At 46.8% G+C, this 9,585-nt stretch overlaps 1 protein-coding gene across 1 annotated transcript in view; it reads right to left on the bottom strand.

The window, feature by feature from the left end:
- MID1 (midline 1) overlaps nt 1-9,585 on the bottom strand; it is a 633,735-nt gene that overhangs the window by 132,820 nt on the left and 491,330 nt on the right. The window lies entirely within an intron of this gene.

The following is a 9,585-nucleotide window of genomic DNA, read 5'->3' as shown; positions in this document are numbered from 1 at the left end:
CTGGCAAGTTCTTGAAACTGTAATTTCCATATCTAATAACAATAATCTTACTGTAACATGGCCAAGTTTTCCTTGTGTTGAAAATGAAAATGTAGAAACATTAATTAATGAACTACGGAGTCTTTCGTAACTTTGGATTTATGAACTTACATGTTAAGTGTATGTGTTTTAAGGGCCTCTACTCTGCCATACGGAACCAGGCTTCAGAGAAGGAGAAAGGCACTTATTGTAGAAACGGGCATGAAATGTGTATGAAATCAAACACGTGATTTCAGGGGTAATGATAACGCTTCAGCAGGGAATGTCAGTTTCCAAAATACATTCCCGAGAAAAAACAGTGACTTTCACAAAGATGACTGTGATAAAGGTAACGTTTCTGGCATGCGTTTGTTACTCTTCTGAATAATTCTATTGTTTAATCCAGCGGTGGGTCGTGGGTGGGCAGAGGGAAGCAAAGAAAAATATCTGGGGGCCTTTTCAGCTGCTGCGGTGAGCTTGGGGACCAATGACTAATAAGGACATAGTTCGTTAGAACAAGGATTTTCGTGGCTACAATATTCATTTGCTAAGTTGTAACAGCGGGGCCGATTACAGTCGAGAAAGCAGTTGAAGGCAGTGGGCACTCCTCCGAGGAGATTTACAAGGGCTGCCGACGGACCCTGCCACAGCCCTCCCGGCCTGAAATCTCCCATCAAGGGCTTGTCACTGTCGCCAGCGACAGGCCGGGCTAGCAGGAGGTCCAGCCTCACACTCAGGGCCACGTTGGCCCGGGCACGACCTCCGGCAGCTTTGTTGCTCCCCTCCAGGCGGCCTTCGGGTGGCCCAGCTGCACGCTTCCCTCGCCAGGAAGACTTGCTGCTTTTGTGAACTCTCGCCTGCCTCCCCTTCCAAAACTGGAGGGCAAAGAATCCCACATAAACCCCTGCTCATTAAGAGGGAAGAGGCCTCATGCTCATTAGCAGGCCTGGGAACCAAGCCTCTTTGAACCTTCTCCCTTTCAAGGCCATTAGCAGAGGTCTGCGCAACAGTGACAGGCATATTAGATGCAGCCCACTGCGGGCTGTGGGAGAATCGTGCAGTTCACCCAGTAGATGCAAGGTTCAAATCACACTCCGGGCGGGGGGGTGTTTCTCAGCCTGATTCATAGGAAGGCTTCACATCCAAAGCTATGTTTAGTGATTCTGACAATCAGCCCTTTTGTATTCACACCTCCATTTATTTACAAAATTCGCAATTTCTAGAATGCCCTGACCCTCTCTGAAATAGCATCCCTCAGAAATACCATGGGGTGCTGTGGTTAAACTAACGCTCATCTTGCTATCAACTGAACGGTAACTGATCATTAAAAGTGTAAAGTATGTGCTAAGCTTGTTACAACTTAAAGGGCTGCTGGCTTCATCTTAAAGACCTCTCCGGCCATCCGCTAATGTTAACTACGTAAGAAAGGATAAATGGGCAGCTGAGATTTGAAATATTAAAGGTTTCTCATCTTTCCACAACCTACAGTGGAAAAACCCCAGGGCTGCTGGTGTGAGAAACTTACCAGCCCCGCTTGGTCCCGGCCAACCCTTCCTACACAAATAGCTTGGAAGAAATGGAAAGGTTTTACCTATTAATCATCATTTTGGTTCAGCATGGAAAAACAGAATTCTCTCTACATCAAATTTCTTCTCACTTCCCATCAGAAGCATGTAAAGGAAAAAGGTAGCCCCTTTGGTCTGCTTCGTTCTCAGGTGAAACAGAAACACCTACCGATGGATCTCAACAGGGGGCTGAGCGTCAACTATGCCTGGAGAGTTTTGACGATTGTATTTTTAGGCAGGTGCTAGAATTCCATCCCGGAGCGGTGCAATCAGAATTTCTAGAGGTGATGACGCTGCCGACCCCGATGGAAATGCTGACATTTTATTCAAGAGACATTTACCGAATGCCAAGCACTGAGCTGGCTCCAGGCTTCCTCCTCTTCCCCTTTCTATGATCGTGGACCAAGCCAACAAACATCCTCTCCTACCTGGATGATCGCAGTATTTTTTCTAAATGGTCTCCTGGCTTCTGCTCACTCTTGCCCCTTCCCCGCCCCGCGCCCATAGTCTATCCTCCATTCAGAAGCCTGAGCCTGTTAAAACAGGACAAAGCCTGCCTCGCCTCTGCTCTACCCTCCAGGGGTTTCCCATCTCACTCAGGGAGAAATTCACCAGAATAAAACCAGCCCCAGAAAACACAGACTCAGACAGTGACCTCATTTCCTCCCACGCTACCCCTTGTTCTGCTCTGGGCACATGGTCTCCTCGTGATTCCTCAAGCACGCCACGCACGTCCTGTCTCCCCTTGGCAAGGTCGTTGGAATGACTCTCCGCTCCGATGTCACCTTCTCTGTGAACCCACATGAAAGCGATTCCCCTAAGACCACCACGACCACCCACCCACCCATCGCGGCAACCCTTCTTCCCCCATCTCGGTTTGTTTTCTTCTATGACGTGCATCGCCGACATAGCGTATTAGTCTGTTCACTGCTCCGTCTCTCCCCATGGCCCCAGCATTAGAATATCAGCTCTACGAGAGCAGAGACTTTGCTTTGCTCTTTGAGGGATGTACAGCCAGCACCGGGAACAGTGCCTCGCACACAGTAAGACTCGGACATTCGTTGGTGGAGTTAATACAAAGTACTGATGTTGGGGACGAAACCGAAAAGAATAAAGCATAACCCTTGCTTTCAAGAATCTCTCAAAAATATGAGAACAGAGGTCAGCAAAGTTTTTGTACCAAGGCCAAGACAGTAAATATTTCTGGCATTGCAGGACAGACACTCTCTGTTGCAATTACTTAATTTTGCCACTGGAGCACGCAAAAGCAGCCATACACACTACAGAAACGAAAGATCATGGCTGTCCAATGGAATTATATGTACAAAAAGCAGGTAGCAAGCTGGATTTGGCGTGCGGAGCTTATTGTGCTGACCCGTGTTTCAGAAGAGAGAAACATGTCCAGCCAGCCAAAAGAGAAATGGAAAGCACTCTCAAAGAAGTATGAATAAAATGCTGCGCCAGCCACACCGGGAGAGTGAGACTTCGACAAGCGTGTACAAGTTTCGAGTGCTAACGGGAAATGCCACGCGATGGGATTTCACCCTGACATCAATGGACACGATGTGAGTCAAGTGCTCAGGGGCAATTTACGTAAGAATGATTTAATAGCAGCTGCTCAGAACTGGACCTTTTTTCTTTTATTGCCCTAGCACTTGGCGTGGGGCTTTATGCAAGTCTCTACGCTGTAAATGTTGGTTAATTCTATTAAGTGATGGCAAAATATCTAGATGCAAAGTGAGGTTCAGCCAATTTTCTGAACCTTTGGCTTCTGTGCTGCCAGAAAGGAAGGGATTTTGATTTGATATCTACAGCAGATCTCATTTCTACTACTTGTATCCAGATTTTGCCATGGTAGCGATATTCTTGTTAAACTACTCGACAATAAATTACTACTAAGCACGCATGCCATTCTCCCACCTTAAAAAAAATAGCATGGTTTATTTTCTAGCTTTCTTTAAAATCTTTTTTTGAGAAATAAAAATGCCATTCATTCTTTCACCAAATACTGAAGTCCCTCTAGGTGCTGAGTCCCGGGACAAGCAATGGTAACACCTGCCCCGCCTACTCACAGCGATCTTCTGGTCTATCAGGGGAGAGAACATACAAACGAATGGTTTGCCAGCATGACAAAAGACACGCGCCAAAGACTGGGGGAGAAGAGAACGAGGAGGCTTCCTGAAGGAGGCAACACGCACGTGGGTTTTCAAGATGAACAGGGGTTTCACCAAGCACACAGAGGTGTGAGAGTAGGGGTAGATTGTGTGCCAAATGTTAGGCGGAAGGGAGGGAGGGAGAGAGAGAGAGAGAGGGAGAGAGGGAGAGAGGGAGAGGGAGAGAGGGAGAGGGAGAGAGGGAGAGAGGGAGATTCTTAGCTTTCACTACAATGGAAGGAAATCACACGTGCATATCATTGTCAGGAAATGCTATAGCTCAACATTTTTCTGAATGGGCTGATTGGTTCTCATTCAGAGGAGGATGTCGGTCATCATGGGAAGCCTCACAACAAACTGGGGACAGAAACAATTCACAGCTCACACCTCTACTCATCCACCGTTTGTGGTTCAGAACAGGACACAGAACAGTGAATGAGAGGAGAGAGTTGCGTGGGTGGCCAGATAATGCGGGATGATCTGCAGCTCTGCTATTAGCTGTGTGTCCCTGGGTGAGTGTCCACAGATGTTCCCTCCAATTCACTCCAGTCACATCCCTCAGCAGCCAAGTCTTTGGTCACAGGACGCAGTTAAGCTCCGGATGCTCGGAAGCACTGGGCCCCAGACATCTTTTCAAGAAACTTTCTTATAGATTCAAGACGTCGAAGGAAAGCACTTCTTTAAAATGGAAACTGAGGGCTTCCCTGGTGGCGCAGTGGCTGAGAGTCCGCCTGCCGATGCAGGGGACACGGGTTCGTGCCCCAGTCAGGGAAGATCCCACATGCCGCGGAGCGGCTGGGCCCGTGAGCCATGGCCGCTGAGCCTGCGCGTCCGGAGCCTGTGCTCCGCAACGGGAGAGGCCATAGCAGTGAGAGGCCCATATGCCGAAAATATATATATGTATATGTGTGTATATATATATATGTAATATATAATATAAAATATATTTAAATTAAAAATATATTGATGGAGAAATCAAAAAGGAAACTGAGTAAATGGATATTTATTTTCCACACGTCTCCCTTTGCTCCTTTACCTCCACTCCCACCCCTCATTCTGTGTAGCACTGAGATGGGGCTCTTCTGATTTTCCTCTCTCTCCTCCAGCTAAGCAAAGCCTAGGTGTTTTCAAAAGGGCCAGCCAGCCTTCCATCCAATAGCCGTCCAGGTTGATCCACGTACTACTTTCTCTGACACCTAGGCTCATGTCTTGCAGCGCCATCTCTTTTCAGAATCTCAGTTCAGCACTGACAGTACCCTGCTTCATTTACTGTTTGCGCTTCAACTCAGAGCGTGCATCTCATGGGACTCACCGGCTTCCCTCCCAAACCCCTGTGCCTCCCAGGCCTCCTGCTATCTCCTCATGGCGCTCCCATTCTCCTGATCAGCACAAGTCAGAGACCCGCCTCATTTTCTACTCCTCCCTTTCTGAGGCAGGCAGAATAACGGCCCCCCGAAGGCTGGCCACACGTTCATACCTGACACGGGTGGATGTTTTAGGTTACGAGGCAAAGGGGAGTTCAGGTTGCAGATGGATTTTAAGTTGTCAAGCAGCTGACCTTGAGACAAGGGGATTAGCCTGGACCGTCCAGGTGGACTCAATGTAATCACGAAGGTCTTTAAATGTGGAAATGGGAGGCAAAAGAGTAGAGTCAGATGACGCCATGTGAAAGAGACTTGACAAGCTATTGCTGGCTTTGAATATAGGAGGCCACAAGCCAAGGAATGTGAGAAGCCTCCAGAAGCTAGAGAAGGTAGACAAACAGATTATCCTCTAGAGCCTCCAAACGGAATACAGCCCTGCAGATACCCTGATGACAGCCCAGTGAGACCAGTGTCAGACTGATGACCGCCAGTGTTGTTTCAAGCCATCAGGTTTGTGGTAATTTGTTACAGAATCAATAGGAAACTGTACACTCTCCGTCCCCCAAATCCAAACCATTAGCCAAGACATGTAAATGTCAAACCTTAGTAGTTCTTTGACTGGTTTCTCTGTTCTCACCGCCTCCGTGTTGATCTAGATCTCTACTGCATTCCAAGACTATTGCCAAAAACAAACGAACAAACAAAAACCAAAAAGAAAAACCCACACAAAAATATCTCCTAATTTGATTTATTACCTCCAACCTTTCGTCTTTCAGTTTCATCTTTGCAACATGCGTCAGGCATCATAACTTTTTCTGGTCACTTCTCTTAAAGGCTCAAAACACTGAGCAGCTTCCCTGCTGCCCAAAGTATGAGTCCTGACATCTGATCTCCTTTTTCAAAGCCTTGCCCAACTTTCTCCCAAACTGCTTCTTTAACCTTACTCCCTATCACTCACCTCCTGTACCAGAGACCCAGTAAATGGGACCATTTTCTGCTCTTAGCAACTGCCCTTGCTTTTCTTCCTAGCACAAATCATTTTCACCCTTGTGAGTTTTGTTTTTGTTTTCTTCTTTGGTTTCTTGTTTTTGTTTTCTGGTTTTTTTAAAATGACAGCCGAACCTCCTAGAAGCCCGAAGAGCCCTGGCCACTATTGTATTTGGGGATTTCATACTAAACAAAGAAGAAATGTTTTAAAAGATGGCTCTAAATACTGTGACATGTCTGACATGTTTACAATTAGCCAAGTAAAGCTTTTAGCTGAAAAACACAAAACAAAGTAACTACCCTATTCACAAAATAACTAAAATATTGATTTGAAAATAGTATTTCCTAGTACACAACAGAGTGATCAGTAATGAGACTCAGGTTTAAAGTTATATGAGTTATCTTCTTTCATCATTCATTCAAAAGATTCAGGGCTTCCCTGGTGGCGCAGTGGTTGAGAGTCCTCCTGCCGATGCAGGGGACGCGCGTTCGCGCCCCGGTCAGGGAAGATCCCACGTGCCGCGGAGCGGCTGGGCCCGTGAGCCGTGACTGCGCGTCCGGAGCCTGTGCTCCGCAACGGGAGAGGCCACAACAGTGAGAGGCCCCCGTACCCCCAAAAAAAAAAAAAAAGATTCAGATTAGCTCTGGGACGGATACAGGCAGGCATGAGTGAGCACAAACTCCGATCTCATATGGAGGTAACATTCATAGTCAAAACTTGAGACCAACAGAAAGACTGCGGGAGAGCTAGCGGCGAGGGCTGTAGGGGTGACAGCACCTTGGCACCCAGGTGATGGTGAAGGTGATCTGGCTGATCCAGCTGCTCCCTCTGGGCTCTAGGTGTCATCATCCGGAACTAGCACTCATTCCAGGACGAGGACTTTCCCGGAGGGAGAAGGGCTTTCTCCTGTCCAAGGTACAGGATGCGGAAGGAAACAAATCGGAGGAGAAAGTTCCCAGTGGAAAAGGAAAGACATTGGGACTTAAAGAGTTCAGGTGTAGGGTTCAGGCTAGAGAAGGGAGATGGCTGAACTCAGGATGGGTGCCCTTATGGATCACTGTGATAGGCCAGGGAGATGGAGGTTAAGAGGGTTCATATCTGTGTTCGTATCTCTTGGATTCATCTTTTTTGCCCCCTCCTTTGAAGTAAAGGGCAAAACTATTCACCTGACAAGTCAATACAGAGAAAACATTTAACCCCCTGCCTAGGCTGTCACAACGCTTGCCACCATCCTGCTGGGTAGCTCATTTTACAATTGCACAACTTCATTGCTTGGAGTCTCTCCTGACTTCCGCTATGACTTAATGAAGATAACCTGCATCTTGAAGAAACGTCTAGGACCCCTGTGAGGACGGCATGCGTTGCCAGGTTTAATCCATGGTCAAAGTCAATGAGCAGACTTTCCAGTTCAAAACCCCAGTAGTATGGAAATGTTACCCATATAATCAAGAGGTGACCAAGGATTACGAATCTCCAGAGCAAGTGCATTCTATGAATTCACCCACCCACTAGAATAAGGAGATATATTCAACTGTCAGCAAGTCATCCCTGAGTTTTTTATTCCAAATTTCTCTTAATGGAGACGTTGACGTTTTAATCATAAGGTAAATCCATCTCTCAATGCTTCCCCACAATGTATTCCATGTCATGTCTGCATACTCCATCAACAATAATAATTTTTCTAATTTGGAGTATATGAAAAAGAACATGCATTCCAGCCACGCATAATTTTCCTTTCAGTCCCTCACTTTGTAAACGCCGAAAACCATCTCTATGAGGGAAATCAATGTGTCACTGGACCAAGGAATAAACTTGGATACCAACACTGGGTGGCCTGTGGTCAACTGTTAATAGCAGGTGGCTCTCAGCCACCGCCTGGGTGACTCCCAAGGACTTCGTCCGTTTTTCTCCCCCCAAATATCCTCTGGCATATGGAAACTAAGCTTGATGTTAACAAAACACATGTTTTACCAAAACATAACTGAGATCGCAAACACCGTCAAAACGGCACGGTACACCAAGCCACATAAAAACGGTTTGGTAAAAGAGATTCCTAAAAGTGTTGTGAAAATGAGACAGCGCCAGAAATGCTATGCATAAATTTAATTCTTTAAGAATTAAAAGAATTCTTTTAAATTGCAGAAAACAGCGTCAAGTCAATTTCCTATCCTCTCTCCTCACATGAGTAATTAAGGTAGAGGTGACTTACTGCCGTCTGGATTTTTGCTATGAGACTATCTCTATTACAGAGCCACAGGTGGAGTTTTTTGTTTTTTTTTTTTTAAGGACTGTGGAACGATGTTTTTATCTTGGATCAGCAGAAATACAGACTGTCAGAGGACTAAATACTTGGGAATTGGGAAACACTGGAATTGAACCTCAGTTGGTGAGGCGGGGTTTACAACAGAGACTAAACTCAGAAAGGACGTGGTCTCATCTCAGATAAATATAATCTCCAAACCCCAAACATGACCTAACAGAAACTCAGTAAAAACTGGGTGCTACGCCCCAGATGAATCCACCAGAAATCGAGTATTTTAAAAAACAGAATAGGGCTTCCCTGGTGGCACAGTGGCTGAGAATCCGCCTGCCAGTACAGGGGACACGGGATCGAGCCCTGGCCAGGGAAGATCCCACATGCCGCGGAGCAACTAAGCCCATGTGCCACAATACTGAGCCTGCGCTCTAGAGCCCGCGAGCCACAACTACTGAGCCCACGTGCCACAACTACTGAAGCCTGCGCGCCTGGAGCCCGTGCTCCGCAACAAGAGAAGCCACGACAATGAGAAGTCCGCGCACCGCAACGAAGAGTAGTCCCCGCTCGCCGCAACTATAGAAAGCCCGTGTGCAGCAACGAAGACCCAACACAGCCAAAAACAAAAACAAATAAATAAATAAATGTATTTTTAAAAAAACAACATAATACAAGCACTCAATGTCTGCACATTCAATCCTGGTTTAGTAGTTAACTTTGAGTTATACAAACCACACAATAAAAATACTACCAGAGGGCTTGGGCTTCCCTGGTGGCACAGTGGCTGGGAGTCCGCCTGCCGATGCAGGGGACACGGGTTCGTGCCCCGGTCCGGGAAGATCCCACATGCCGCGGAGCGGCTGGGCCCGTGAGCCATGGCCGCTGAGCCTGCGCGTCCGGCGCCTGTGCTCCGCAACGGGAGAGGCCACAACAGTGAGAGGCCCGTGTACCGCAAAAAAAAAAAATACTACTACTACCAGAATGCTACTTTAGTGATTAGTATCCTGGCTGATTTGAGAAGCAGGTGGGTCAGTAAATGCACAGTAAAACAGAGCCATGGGATGATGGAAAGAGGGGCAAGGGAGATTCAACCGAATTTAATGGCATTCTGAAAGACTAGAAATTGAAACCAGCACATAGGCTATATCCCACCCCAAATTACGGTACAGAATAGTCGAAATGCAAAAGGACTCTTAAAGCAACAGTAGAGATAATACATGGAATAGGAACAGGTGAAGAAAGA

Source organism: Neophocaena asiaeorientalis, unplaced genomic scaffold (assembly GCF_003031525.2).
Source record: "Neophocaena asiaeorientalis asiaeorientalis breed wild unplaced genomic scaffold, Neophocaena_asiaeorientalis_V1.1 scaffold812, whole genome shotgun sequence".
NCBI classification, from domain to species: Eukaryota; Metazoa; Chordata; class Mammalia; order Artiodactyla; family Phocoenidae; genus Neophocaena; species Neophocaena asiaeorientalis.
The sequence above is the reverse complement of the archived record's forward strand: the minus strand, read 5'-3'. Positions and strand labels throughout refer to the sequence as shown.